Raw genomic sequence first — 15,676 nt, 5'->3', positions numbered from 1 at the left:
GCTAATGGCTGTGAGAGGCTCCAGAACAGCTTTGCACATCCTGAGCCACTCAAGGTTCATGAATCGTGCATATCCAGAGCTTGAGCAAGAGAATGATGATGCGATGGTGAAGCCACCTTTTAACCAACCAAACTAAATCAGTTTCAACATCAATAAACCCTGATCCGACTTGTGTTTCCAGTAGGGATTTAGATTGCAACATTATCTCATGTTAAAATACACAAACATCACATACTGTGTCAAAAGTGTTACTATCTGACTTCCAATTACAGTGCTACCTTGACTTCTGAGTGCCCCAACTTGTGTGTGTTTTTTTTTTTTTTTTAATTATGAGCTGTCACTCAGTCACCTTTTTGCTTTATGTTACAAACCAAAATTTGAATATGTCGTCACTTGAGAGAAGTGGAAAAAAAAGGAGAGCGACAGTCGTTTATGCCCTTTCAGCTATTGAATAGAATAGTCCAACACACAAACACAAAATGATAACACCTGCACGCTCACACTGAATTAGCTACATAGTAAATGGTTATCTCTTATTATGTTTTCATATTTATTTTTTGCAATATAATCCTATTTTTCATGTAACAAAAACATGGTGGTTATTGAGTGGCTGGAACGGATTAATAACATTTCAATTCATTTTAATGGAGAAAACTGATTCCTTATATGAGTAAATTGAGTTGTGTTGACTGGTGCCGCTAGTGTGCTGGATAGATTGAAAGATTACTTTGAGGAGTTGCTGATTGAACGAAAATAAGAAGAAAAAATAAAAGAGGCAATTGTGGTGAACCAGGAAGTAGCAGTGATTAGTAAGGCACTAAAGAGGATGAAAAATGGAAAGGCAGTTGGTCCTGATACCCTACCTGTGGAAGCATCTAGGGGAGGTGGCTGTGGAGTTTTTGACCAGGTTGTTCAATAGAATTCGAGAGGGTGAGAAGATGCCGGAGGAATCGACGAAAAGTGTGCCAGTGCCCCTTTTCAAGAACAAGGTCAATGTGCAGAGTTGTGGGAACTATAGAGGAATACAGTTGATGAGCTGCACAGTGAAGTTATGGGAAAGAGTAGTGGAGGCTACACTCAGGGCAGAAGTGAGTATTTGTGAGCAACAGTATAGTTTCATGCCCAGGAAGAGTACCACAGATGCATTATTCGCCTTGAAAGGGTTGATGGAGGAGTGAGTACATAGAAGATCAAAAGGAACTGCATTGTGTCTCTGAAGATCTCGAGAAAGCCTATGAAAGGAAAGCCAAAGAGGAACTGTGGCCCTGCATGGGGAAATCTGGAGTGGCAGAAAAGTATGTTATACGAGTGCAGGTGGACATGTATGAGGGCAGCAGAACAGTGGTGAGGTGTGCTGTAGGTGTGACAGAGGAGTTTAAGGTTGAGGTGGAACTACTTTTTGAGTCCAGGGTCTGAAAAAGTGAGTGAGAACTGCAGTCTTATTTTCATTTCCTCGAAGTCCATATACATATATGTATTTATACACATACATACATACATTATGTATATATGTATATATATATATATATATATATACATACATATATACATGTATATATATATATATATATATATATACACACATATATACATTATGTATATATATATATATATATATATATATATATATATACACACACACACACACACACATATATATATATATATATATACATACATATATATATATATACACACATATATTTATATATATATACATACATATATATATATATACACACATATATTTATATATATATATACACACACACACACACACACACATATATTATGGATTTTTGACTATTGTCAATGGGTCTGAAACTTATCCCCTGTGACAAACGGGGTTCACTGTACTACTGTAAAACAATATAGCAGAGATGTCAAACTAATTTCTGTCAAGGGCCACATTGTCGTTATGGTCTCCCCTCAGATAGCTGTTATGACTGTGAAACCATATAAATGTGTAATCGCATCATCATGTTATTATTCTATATAAACACACAAGTTTATCGATAAGTTTTGAAATCCAGAGTCATGGAAAATATTTTGTTTAACTATTGGTCAATTTATTTTAAAAAGGGGTATGGTAACGAAAAACACAATATCTTAACGTGGTTAAATGTGAAGACAATTTCCAATTTTGGTTCAGATTTAAAGCAAGAAACATGAAGATGTAGATGCACATGATTTTCTTAGAAGGACCATATAAAATGATGCAGCAGTCTGGATCTGGTCCCAGGCCTCAAATTTGTCACCTGTGCACTGAAGTTTCTGTAAAGATCGTTTATTAAACTGTTTCAAATCAACAAAGGCATACCGCACTGAATTGAATACTACCGATTGGTGGAAATAGAGCTAAAACTAACTGGCATTAAAACAAGAACAAGGCCTTGGCATTTGTACAGCCACAGAGGATAATCCCGCTTTATTACAACCTAGCTCATACTGTATCTGTGTGCTTGTTGAAACCTTTAAGGCTTAAGACTGTCGTGTCAGCCCACATTATGAAGAACGCCATATTCATTGAAGTACATGTTGAGATCGGGGGGATGCGTTGACATCTCAGCTCAGCGACGGGCATCTATTAATGAGCAAAAGGTTTATAAAAGATATCCTCTTGTGCAATCCAGCTTCATGGATCATAAAATTAAAGAGGGAACTGATTAGATTGTCCTATAAACCCTAATAATCTAATTCATGTCTGTTTCCAACTAAATGGTCACCAGACTCAACCTTTACAGTACAAGGTAAGCATTTTCAGTGGAATTTGATGAATTCAATTAATTTAAAAACAACCCTAACACCGATGTGGGGATCTTGTTGTTTTTTTTGATAGTTGGTACAAACATGGGTCGTTTAAACTTTTTATTTAGAGGACCTATAGTATATTAGGCATATTCAACTGGAAAATCATCAATTTGCTACAGATGGGTTAGGTTTTGTTGGAAAATATTTTTATAATCTTATAGTGCTATTTTTGAAGTACCTATATCCCTTGATACAATATAGTTAGAGGTGTTTGTCTGTTTTTTCGGGTGCAGAACACAGGTCACACTTTTATTTGCATAGTAAAAGTAGTTGCGGTATCAACGCGGGCGAAACCGGGCATGTCTTTCTTCAACTTCATTTGACGTTACAGTATTTATTTTCATAGATTCAACATAACTCAAAAGACTATAACCAGTTTCATTTGAGTCGATCACATTATTAGAGCCTGACTTTTATGGTACATCATAAACGAATGGAGGAAGCGCTGGGATACATCGCGGTTGTCTACGACCTTGCATTTCTGGTTTCCTTATTCTGACTTCCTGTTTCTTTCTATCTCATTCAAACAGCCTAGTGGGTGTGGCTTACATCGACATCGACATCCCCCCCCCCCCCCCCCCACACACACACACACAATTCGCCTATGGGCCACAAATGATGTTGCGCCACAAAGTGGTCATGCAAACTACAAAACAACTATAACCCTAAAACAGACCAGTAAGCGAGCAGCTTCTTGGTTTCAGACGAACAAGACTAATCTAATGGAGTGGCCTGCCCAATCCACATAGAGAACTTGTGATGTGACAAAAAATGTTGTTGAGGCAAAATCAAGAAAGGCACAGGAAGTATGTCGAACGGAGGCCAAATTCTTCTGGGTTGGAAGAGCAGTTCATGTGGGACATTAGTTGGTTGACTCCAACAACACCAACGTGAAGCATTTCTCAGAAACAGTGGTGATACAACTCAATATTAGTTCCGTGATTTCCAACAAAGCAAAAACTGCAAGTCATGAGGATCACAGTTAAGCTGGATGCTATCTCAGCAGACCTCCGGCAAGCGGCGGGATACACCCCGGACTGGTCACCAGCCAATCGCAAGACAAACAACCATTCACACACACATTTCATAAAACTCATCTCATTCATTCCAATACAGTCATTTAAAAATGTAGTTAGGGATACTGTACATGATAGCTGCACCTATTTAGAACGTTTTACTCACCATGTGCTATGATGTAATGTATTATGTAACTATATCATACAGTATGTGGTCTATGTATTTGCATTTATTTTGCTTTGTTTTACTATGCTGTGTACTGGTAGGTCGGCATTGCAAATGAGAAAATGTTCCCAGTTGCCTTACCTAGATACAGTAGATAGATAGATAGATAGATAAAGAAAATTCAAATTCGAGTCTTCGGTTAACCTAAGAAACGTATTTTTGGAATGTGAGGGGAACCCAGAGTACTCCCCCCCCCCCCCCCCCCCACCAAAAAAAAACCGTACACAACCAAGTACAGACCATACAAACTCAACACGGGAGGGCCAAAGCCAAGATTCGAACCTAGAAATTCTGAACTTTGAGGCGGACGTGCTACCACTAGTTACTCTCTGAAAAGGAATTATTTGTAACATTTTTCTTTATGTTTTGATTGGGAATAAAAATGTAGTACTCCGAATGCATTTGTGTACAGAAATGAATTGATATTTTAAAGATTCTGAGGGCGGCACGGTGAGTGACTGGTTAGCACATCTGCCTCACAGTTTTGAGGTCCTGGGTTAAAATCCGGCCTCCCTGTGTGGAGTTTTGCATGTTCTCCCCGTGCCTGCGTGGGTTTTCTCCGGGTACTCCGGTTTCCTCCCACATTCCAAAAACATGCATGGTAGGTTGACTGAAGACTCAAAATTGGTGTGAAAGTGAGTGCAAATGGTGGTTTGTCTATACAGTATGTGCCCTGCGATTGACTGGCGACCAGTTCAGGGTGTACCCTGCGCCTCTTGCCTCGAGTCAGCTGGAATAGGCGCCAGCACACCAACGACCCTAGTGAGGATAAGCGGATCAGAAAATGGATGGGTAGATGGATGGCTGGATGGATAAAGATTTTTTACTTTACTAAGTTTTTCAAACAACTGTACTAGACGTAAAAAATGGCTACTGATGTATACCATTCAAACTCCCAAAATTTGAACATTGGGGTGCACAAGTGTGACATTGAGGAGATTTTAAAGACAAAAAAGGGGGTATGCGCCAGAGTACTTTTTATGTAGCTTGATGAACAATCGGTCATTCATGCAGGGTGGCATGTTGTTTTCACTTTCTGAACGCCAACTGTTTGTTTGCCATTCAGGCGAGACAACAATGGCCTACTGATGTTTATACTGCTCTCTTGTGTGCATGCATCATCTGGGTTACATTCTCTATTATTCTACTGTCTTCCATCAGATGTGGCCTGTCCACGAGCAGGAAGTGTGTGTGTGTGTGTGTGTGTGTGCGCTTCCACTGAGACAGTGTGTTCGGGTGACAGGAGGCACGTAAAACAGCCTGCCTGCCGTCCCTTCGCTGTCTAATGACCACAACAAGACGCTTCTTGGGAAATAATGGGATTACGAGCAGGATTGATCTCCAGCTTTCAAGCTCACATGTCCGCTGCAAGTCGGACCGACACGCCATGACAGGCCTATCAAGGACAGACCACAAAACTCAAGTGCCATTGTCAGCCTTTTCTGAGCACAATAAACTTTACACACAGCATTTATTGCACGAGAACGTGCCAGGCAGCTTGTGAATGTAATAGGTCATATATGAAACCACACATAGCTGATCATCTCTCACAAACACTCCATTTGGCTTCAGACTGTCTCTTTTTTTTCTGCCTCTATTTACTTTTTATCAAGGGAGCACCACCTGCAAAATGTTGCCCGGTATATTAAATATCTTAAACAGCTATTAAAATTTAACAGCAATGTGCTCTTATTGCAGCCTCCCACATGACCAACAAATCAAGTAAAAAATGTGTTCTAAATCCAGAAGCCACAATGTTTGACACACCTACAATACAAGAGTTAGGGTCAATCATGTTTTGAGTGACACTGTCAGAGATATTTTAAAAAGTTAATTCTTTTGAGAATGTTGAATAGCATTCACACATATATCCATCCATTTTCTGAGCCGCTTCTCCTCACTAGGGTCGCGGGCGTGCTGGAACCTATCCCAGCTGTCATCGGGCAGGAGGCGGGGTACACCCTGAACTGGTTGCCAGCCTATGAAACCACACATAGCTGATCATCTCTCACAAACACTCCATTTGGCTTCAGACTGTCTCTTTTTTTTCTGCCTCTATTTACTTTTTATCAAGGGAGCACCACCTGCAAAATGTTGCCCGGTATATTAAATATCTTAAACAGCTATTAAAATTTAACAGCAATGTGCTCTTATTGCAGCCTCCCACATGACCAACAAATCAAGTAAAAAATGTGTTCTAAATCCAGAAGCCACAATGTTTGACACACCTACAATACAAGAGTTAGGGTCAATCATGTTTTGAGTGACACTGTCAGAGATATTTTAAAAAGTTAATTCTTTTGAGAATGTTGAATAGCATTCACACATATATCCATCCATTTTCTGAGCCGCTTCTCCTCACTAGGGTCGCGGGCGTGCTGGAGCCTATCCCAGCTGTCATCGGGCAGGAGGCGGGGTACACCCTGAACTGGTTGCCAGCCAATCGCAGGGCACATACAAACAAACAACCATCCGCACACACATTCACACCTATGGGCAATTTAGAGTCTCCAATGAATGCATGTTTTTGGGATGTGGGAGGAAACCGGAGTGCCCGGAGGAAACCCACGCAGGCACGGGGAGAACATGCAAACTCCACACAGGCAGGGCCGGGGATTGAACCCGGGTCCTCAGAACTGTGAGGCTGACGCTCTAACCAGTCGTCCACCGTGCCGCCAGCATTCACACATATAGCACACCAAAATTCTTTATTCTTCCCACTTTTTATAGATGGTTAATAGCTACAGTATTTCTCAACCGATTCAGTGTTTTTTAATTCCAAAGATTTAGAAAAAAATTAGGACAACCGGGGTATTACTTTCCACATTCCTAACATTCCCAGTTTCCCCAAAATTCCCCATTTTCCACCACAAAAAAAAAAAATCCTCATTCAAATAAATGAGACATTCAACACAAACGTTTTCCATCATTGCCATTCAAGCTTCCAACCGTTCAGCTTGTTCAGAACATCTTGGGGACTATTTTACACATTCCAAGAATTCCCACGGTCCCCAAAATTCCACACTTTTCACAGTAAAAAACATTTCTTCACCGATTCAAACCATTCCAACTTCAAAATGTTCAGCTCCTTCAGAACTTCTTTGAAACTATCCCATTCCCCAAATTTTCAAAATAAAATTCCAAAATTAAGAGATTTTACACATTGACTCCCTACTTCCACATTTCTTAACTTACTCAAACCATTCCAATTTCAAAATGTTCAGCTCATTCAAGTCATTGGGGGGGAACTATTACCATTTCTAAATTTTCCAAATAAAATTGAGAAATTAAGAGATTTTTACACATTTACCTCCTTTATTTCTTGACTGATCAAAACCTTTCCAATTTCTAACTGTACAGTTTATTCCTATTCCCAAAAGTTCAAAATAAAATTCCCCAATTAAGACATTTTTAAGTATTTACATTCTAGTTCTACAATACAATAATTTGCAAATCATGTTCAACGTATATTGAATTGAATACACTACAAAGACAAGATATTTAATGTTCAAACTGATAAACTTTATTGTTTTTAGCAAATAATCAATAACTTGGAATTTTATGGCTGCAACACGTTCCAAAAAAGCTGGGACAGGGTTTACCACTGTGTTACATCACCTTTTCTTTTAACAACATTCAATAAACATTTTGGAACTGAGGATACTAATTGTTGAAGCTTTGTAGGTGGAATTCCTTCCTATTCTTGCTTGATGTACAGCTACAGCTGTGCAACAGTCCGGGGTCTCCGTTGTCGTATTTTACGCTTCATAATGTGCCACACATTTTTAATGGGAGACAGGTCTGGACTGCAGGCAGGCCAGTCAAGTACCTGCACTCTTTTACTACGAAGCCACGCTGTTGTTACAGCGTGCAGAATGTGGTTTGGCATTGTCTTGCTGAAATAAGCAGGGGCATCCATGAAAAAGACGTTACTTGGATGCCAGCATAAGTTTCTCCAAAACCTGTATGTACCTTAATGGCGTTAATGGTGCCTTCACAGATGTGTAAGTTACCCATTCCATTGCCACTAACACAGCCCCATACCATCACAGATGCTGGCTTTTGAACTTTGCGTCCATTTTCCTCTTTGGCCCGGAGGACACGACGCCCACAATTTCCCCAAAAATTTGAAATGTGGACTCGTTGACCCACAGAACACTTTTCCACTTTGCATCAGTCCATCTTAGATGACCTCAGGCCCAGAGAAGCCGGCGGCGTTTCTGGGTGTTGTTGATAAATGGCTTTTGCTTTGCATAGTAGAGTTTCAAGTTGCACTTACGGATGTAGCGCCGAACTGTATTTATTGACATTGGTTTTCTGAAGTGTTCCTGAGCCCATGTGGTGATATCCTTCACACATTGATGTCGGTTTTTGATGCAGTGCCGCCTGAGGGATCGAAGGTCACGGGCATTCAATTTTGGTTTTCGGCCTTGCCGCTTACATGCAGTGACTTCTCCAGATTCTCTGAACCTTTTGATGATATTATGGACCGTAGATGATGAAATCCCTAAATTCCTTGCAATTGTACGTTGAGGAACACTGTCCTTAAACTGTTGGACTATTTTCTCACGTACTTTTTCACTTTGCTTGTGAATGACTGAGCAATTCAGGGAAGCTCCTTTTATACCCAATCATGGCACCCACCTGTTCCCAATTAGCCTGTTCACCTGTGGGATGTTCCAAACAGGTGTTTGATGAGCATTCCTCAACTTTCTCAGTCTTTTTTGCCAATTGTCCCAGCTTTTTTGGAACCTGTTGATGCCATAAAATTCCAAGTTAATGATTATTTGCTAAAAACAATAAAGTTAATCAGTTTGAACATTAAATATCTTGTCTTTGTAGTGTATTCAATTAAATGTAGGTTGAACATGATTTGAAAATCATTGTATTCTGTTTTTATGTTTAACACAACGTCCCAACATCATTGGAATTGGGGTTGTACATTTTCTGTCTGATTCAAACCATTCCAACTTCAAAATATTCAGCTCAATCAGGACATCTTTGAAACTATGACCAATCCCCAAATTTTAAAATAAAATTTACAAATTGAGGTTTTTTTTTTTTTCCTCCACCTAATTGCCGCATTCTTCCACATTTCACACACATTTCAAAATTTCAACAGTTCAATTATTTCCACAGCATTTCACTTCACTTACGGCTTTTGAGTATTCACACGTAATTTATACAGATATTGCACTGTCTAGTAGCTGTAGTTTCGCGTACACTTCAAGGTTAGACAAAAGTTATAGAAAAATCAAGGAAATCAGTTACTACTTTTACATAGTTTTACATAAACATACAAAGATACCATATACCCCATATTCTCATAACATTTGACGTATATCGTGGTACCTAAAAATTCTAACTCCCACAGAGCCATACAGTTTGGAATCTGACCCAATTTTTCACATAAAATACACCTTTAAAAGCACGAAACTTGGGCCATTGTCCATTGTTCTTCAGCAGTTACCTAGCCACTGTTTAGCTGTAACTTGTTATTTAAGGGAGATTGTCTCACACATTTAAAGTGGTGTGAGAGGTAATGTTGTAAAATGAGACAAAATGGCAACCTGAGTTCCTCACTAAAGTTCAGCAGTGGTCTCCAACATATAGCGAGCGAGCTACCTGGAGCTAATGACCTGCTTTTGGATAGATTACAAAAGGGTCAAAGTCAGTCAAGTGTTTTTGTAACTTGTCAATTCTGAGGCATTCCACATCCAACAAAATGACACATTACATTTGAGTGGATAGCTACAGTACAAATAGAATGTTACCACTCATCTAAATACAATACAAGTACAGTGGCTGAAATAAGTATTTTTCTCACTAAATATACTTCCAAAGGTGCTATTGACCTGAACATTTCACCAGTTGTTGGGAACAACCCAAGTAATCCATACATACAAAGAAAGTAGAAAAAAATAAGATCAGAAATCAAGTTATGTGTACAAATGTGAAATGACACAGGGAAAAAAGTGTTGAACACATGAAGAAGGAGGTGCAAAAATGCATGGAAAACCAAGACAACACCTAGAAATCTATCAATAATCAAACAGCAATCCAGTCCCTTGTCACCGCAAATGAATATCAGCTGGTTCAGTCCTAATTGATGGCCGACAAAATGGTCTCATTGCCAAGGTGTGAGTCAAGACACATCTCATGATGGGTAAGAGCAAAGAGCTGTCTCAAGACCGTCGCAAACTAATTGTTGCAAAACATAACGGCAGCTTCTGAACGTTCCAGTGAGCACGGTTGGGGCCATAATACGCAAGTGGAAAGCCAATCATACCACCATAAATTTGCCTCGATCAGGTGGTCCTCACAAGATTTCTGACAGAGGAGTGCAAACAAGAATCAGAAAAGTTCTCCAAGAGCCAAGGACCACCTGTGGAGACCTTCAAAAAGACCTGGAGTTAGCAGGTACTATTGTCACAAGGAAAAGAGTAATGTACTCCGCCACCATGGCCTGTATGCACGCTCACCACGTAAGACACCATTGCTGAAAAAAAAAAAAAAAAAAACATGTCAAAGCTCGTTTAAAGTTTGCTGAAAAAACATTTGGACAAGCCAGTTAAATACTGGGAGAATAAAATCTGGTCGCATGAGAGCAAAATTGAACTGTTTGGATGCCATAATGCACATTGCGTTTGGAGGAGAAATGGCCCAGCACATCACCCTAAAAACACCAAACCAACAGTGAAGTGGGACCATGATGGTGTGGGGCTGCTTTTCAGCAAATGGTACTGGTAAACATTACATTGAAGGAAGGATGAATGGGCAAATGTACCGAGACATCCTTGACAAAAATCTGCTGCCATCTACGGGGATGATGAAAATGAAACGAGGGTAGACATTTCAGCAGGATAAGGATCTAAAAAAAATAATGCCAAGGAAATTCTCAATTGGTTTCACAGAAAAAAAATAAAGCTGCTCGAATGGCCCCGCCAATCACCTGATTTGAATCCAATCGAAAATCGATGGAAAGAACTGAAACTCAAGATCCAGAAAAGAAACCCATGGAAGACTGCTTGTGTGGAGGAATAGGCCAAAATCACACCAGAGCAATGCATGCGACTAGTTTCTCCATGCAGGAGGCGTCTTGAAGCTGTCATTGGAAACAAAGGCTTTTGTACAAAGTATTAAATCAATACCAGTTGGTGTGTTCAATACTTTTTCCCTGTGTCATTTCACATCATTACACACAACTTAATTTCTGAGGTTATTTGTTCTACTTTCTTTGTATGTATGGATTACTTGGGTTGTTCCCAACATCTGGTGAAATTTTCAGGTCAATAGCACCTTTGGAAATATATTTATTGAGAAAAATGGTGACATGTTAAATACATATTTCAGCCGCTGTAATTCTTGGCTGCTTTCATTCAGTCAAAGTAACTCTCATCGAGAAAAAACGGCCGAAAGCATTTGATCCAGCCCATCCTGCAAACAAATAAAACCTCAGAGGACCTGTAATTAAAAGCCCCGAAACATCCATCCATTTTCTGAGCCCCTTCTCCTCACTAAGGTCGCGGCGTGCTGGAGCCTATCCCAGCTGTCACCGGGCAGGAGGCGGGGTACACCCTGAACTGGTTGCCAGCCAATCGCAGGGCACACATAAACAAACAACCATTCACACTCACAGTCACACCTACGGGCAATTTAGAGTCACCAATTAATGCATGTTTTTGGGATGTGGGAGGAAACCGGAGTGCCCGGAGAAAACCCACTCAGGCACGGGGAGAACATGCAAACTCCACACAGGCGGGGACGGGGATTGAACCCGGGTCCTCAGAACTGTGAGGCTGACGCTCTAACCAGTCGGCGACCGTGCCGCAGCCCCGAAACATTTAACCCACAAATGTTCATTATGTACAATAATAAACATTTGTTTGATCAATGCATCATCCAGCCATCCGTTTTCTATCATGCTAGTCTTCATTAGTGTCCTGGGTGAGCAGTGGACAGTAGACAGTTTAGAACATGCATGTTTTTGGAATGTGGGAAAGAAGTACCTGAGGAAAATGGAAACGCCACAAAGGAAGGGCTGAGCCGAGATACGTACCCCAGACCACAGAATTGTGAGCAGACCTGCTAACCACTAGTTCACCGTGCTGCCTTTGATGCATCATAGTTTTCTCTAAAAAGGTAGAAACGACCTTGGAGATTGAGAATTTAAAAAGTTCCATGCATGTTAGGTTCATTGAAGACTCTAAATTGTCCATAGGTGTGAACATGACATGCTTGTTGGTTGACTATATGTGTCAGGCAACCAGCCCAGGGTGTACCCCGCCTCTCGCCCAAAGGCAACTGGGATAGCCCTCCGCTCACCCGCGACCTTAACGGACCTATCTAATCCTGTGAACTATTGCCACTTTTTCAATAGTTCTGGACTTACAAATGATGTCTGCAGAAAAAAATATCCCCCCAAAATAGACTCAGTACTAATTTTAGGCTTGTTTTCTACTGAAATGTTTGATTTTCAGTTAGATTTTGGCCAGCCCACATTTTGTATTTGTGAGCCTGTCATGTCAGAGTCTGACATGTCAAGTGCAAAAGGTGAGGAGATTTCCTCATTGAACTACTACATATTCTGCGCTGTAATTTTTGCCTATATTGAAAGTCTGGATGTTTTTTAGACAATAATGAGTTAAAATAGTGACAGCAAAACATTTTAATAGGCTTGTTTTTTGTTTGTTTTTTAAATCAACCATTGAAACACCTCCCGGAGGAAAGAAAAAGGCCATGTCATCCCACATAAAGTAAGTACCTGCAGATTATTTTCCATATATAAATGGGTTTCATCAGTTCAACTTTGTATTGATTGCATCACAAATTCCGCTAAGACGTTTGGAAAGAGTTCCAATGGATGACACAGGCGAACACAGGTAGCTTGCCTGTAAAGTGCTGTAACTGTCTTTTGGCTGCCTTGCTTGGCCATATCGCTCTTGCAAAAGAGGTTTTAATCTCAATGCATGGGTGGCATTGTGTGACACAGGCAGACTTTGACATGCACCTCTGGCTGTCACGGCGGACACCTGACATCACGGCGCCGTGTTCGTATTATTTTATCAGGCTTGAAAGTTTGATGGAGTAATTTTGGACGATGACGTTAAACAAGCGTTTCATTTTGTGACAAAGGCTTTTTGTACGATCATGGGGCTCAGCTGACAGCGGACTTTGATGGGCACGGGTGGCTGACACCTGACGAGGATCTACTGGCCAAAAGCTCAACGTCGCCTAGTGTCAGAAAACTACCGTCAATCGTAACCACAATTTAAGTGGACATCCCTATTTATGTCCACTTAAATCTCTGAAAATACTGGAACAATAATCCCACTATTCTTGATTTTATGGACGTGTAAGTATTTTCCTCACCACAGACGCTCACTACAGAAAAAAAGGCAGATGTGCTAACCAGTCGTCCACCGTGCCACCCCTGGCCAAGAATATCCTCCGAATAATTGTCTATATCAAATTATGAACTACATATCTTTTACTAATAGCCTATCTGACACTAATACATTAATCATCCTGAATCAATGTTTCAGAGAAAAGGGAAAGAGTATCTTTCTGCTTTATACTACTTATCTTTGGATAAAAACATCTATTGAACTATCAAACAATGTGACATTCTATTTTACCTAGGACATGGAAAGAATTGTTTAATGTTGTTTTCCTCTATCGAGATTTCCCCATGACTCTTCAAAGACCAACAGGTGCATGTTTCTATGGGAACCTGAGCAAGTGTGGTGGGACACAGACAGTTCTCAGGACTTCTTTCAAGTTCTGTCTCAAACAATGCTAGCACTGTCCAATACAAAAATGCACACATTTATGACATGCACAGCTTCAACCTTCCCACCATTACTGCCATTTCCCTTAATTTAGCACACGCTGGTAGATCTAAAATCCATTTTAAGAGACACGGGTCAAATTTGACAGAGAACAGCTTCGGTATACATAAACTGTGTAGCACATACACAAAACATTTTTTTATTTTTTTGATGTATTTTGGTCATCAAATTTCAGGATGAAAGAATGAAATTTAGCGTATTTTCTTATGTCAAACGGGACAAATTTGACCCGAACAATATGTAAGAGTTAAATTGCATTAAAGTAAATGTACTTTATAACACGGACGATGTGTCGCTTAACTAAGAGATTCATCAAGTGTTTTCATGTAAAAAGAAAGTAAAACAGTAGCGAGGCTCCATCTAGAAACAGCTCAACTCTGGACCAGAGTCGAGGCTCAAACTTGACGCAAGGCTGTCAAACATACACTCCCTTGTGCCATTTTCACCTCCGTGGACACCCAGCCGAAACACTTGGATTAAATAAACACGCAAGAAAACACAAGTGATGCATGTGTAACCAACAGTTTACAACATTTTTTTTTTTTTTTTTAAAGTTGCTAGCTACGCGGGTCGCTACATCGGCGTATAGCTTGCCGCACTACCCTGGGCTGCTCGCATCGTTCTCGGACACTTTTGACGTTGACGGCTCGGTGTCTTACCTCTCAAATAAAAGCTCTCCTTTAGTAGAAAAAAAACCCAAAACACTTCCAGCGGGGCAAGGACAGGAACGTGTCAGGTGTACGCTTCCCGTGCACGGCCGCTCATATTCACTTGAAGCTCCTTTTAAAGAGACTCCAAAGTGCCAAAGATCCAGTCGTTACACTTCCGACTCCTAACGCGAGTGGATAGCACACACACACACACACACACACACAGACGGTGGCGGCGTGGGGCTCCGAGGCGAGCGGTCGCCTGTGTGTCGTCTCCAGCGTGGAGAAAAAAAGAGAAAAAAGTACGGCTCACTTGTGCGTGTTTTTACATAACAGCATCATCCGCTTTTTATGTTGACGCATCACGAAGAGAAAACATGGAGAGTTTCTTAAAGGGCCACACGGACGGACGACACTGTGACACCTTGCCCGGGCAACCATGTACATACAGTACATTCACATGTGCGTACATGTCAATAGTATGTAGTACGGGTCATTCCACAACTGGTGCACAATTTAGGCAACAACATTTTTGTTAGGCTAACAGCATTATTGCCTGAGTCTTTTTTTTTTTTTTTTGAGTCACAATATCAACAAAAAATACCAATGTACTTGCTAAAAATTGTTTTTTTTTCTTGTTTTGTTTAAAATCTTAATCATCCATGTCATGCTAATTAGAAGGTCGAATTGAGGCAACGGTATTCTTGTTTTTTTTCCCCATTTTGTTTTAACTTTCTCTTGTAAATTTAGCGCCGAGTCATGCAGCTCACCTTTTTTTCTCTTCCTCTAGATGGCTACAAATTTTTTTTTAAAACAATTACAATAACCCAAAAAGTGTATTTTATGTGTTATATTTGATTTGAAGTTAGTCACCAAGAGAGCAAAAAAATAAAATAATTAATTTTTTAAAAAGCCATTTTAGGGGTTGCTCAAGAGCTATTTGATATTTTAATTGATATTTCGGAATCACTTTTACTACAGTTAAATGTTGTCTCGCGGCACGGTGGAAGACTGGTTAGAGCGTCAGCCTCACAGTTCTGAGGACCCAGGTTCAATCCCCGTCCCCACCTGTGTGGAGTTTGCGTGTTCTCCCCGTGCCTGCGTGGGTTTTCTCTGGGCACT

The 15,676-nt window shown here is 40.3% G+C and overlaps 1 protein-coding gene across 1 annotated transcript in view; it reads right to left on the bottom strand.

Annotated features, from left to right (window-relative positions):
- The window catches only part of bahd1 (bromo adjacent homology domain containing 1), a 48,528-nt gene extending 33,629 nt beyond the window's left edge, over window positions 1–14,899 (bottom strand). The window contains exon 1 of the mRNA XM_061795536.1: window positions 14,564–14,899. The gene's annotated coding sequence lies outside the window, so the exon portion shown is untranslated. The remainder of the gene's footprint in view (window positions 1–14,563) is intronic.
- Between the last annotated feature and the right edge of the window lie 777 nt (window positions 14,900–15,676).

This window comes from Phyllopteryx taeniolatus, chromosome 13, assembly GCF_024500385.1.
Source record: "Phyllopteryx taeniolatus isolate TA_2022b chromosome 13, UOR_Ptae_1.2, whole genome shotgun sequence".
NCBI classification, from domain to species: domain Eukaryota; kingdom Metazoa; phylum Chordata; class Actinopteri; order Syngnathiformes; family Syngnathidae; genus Phyllopteryx; species Phyllopteryx taeniolatus.
Note: the sequence above shows the minus strand (reverse complement) of the source record. Positions and strands in the feature narration are given on the sequence as shown.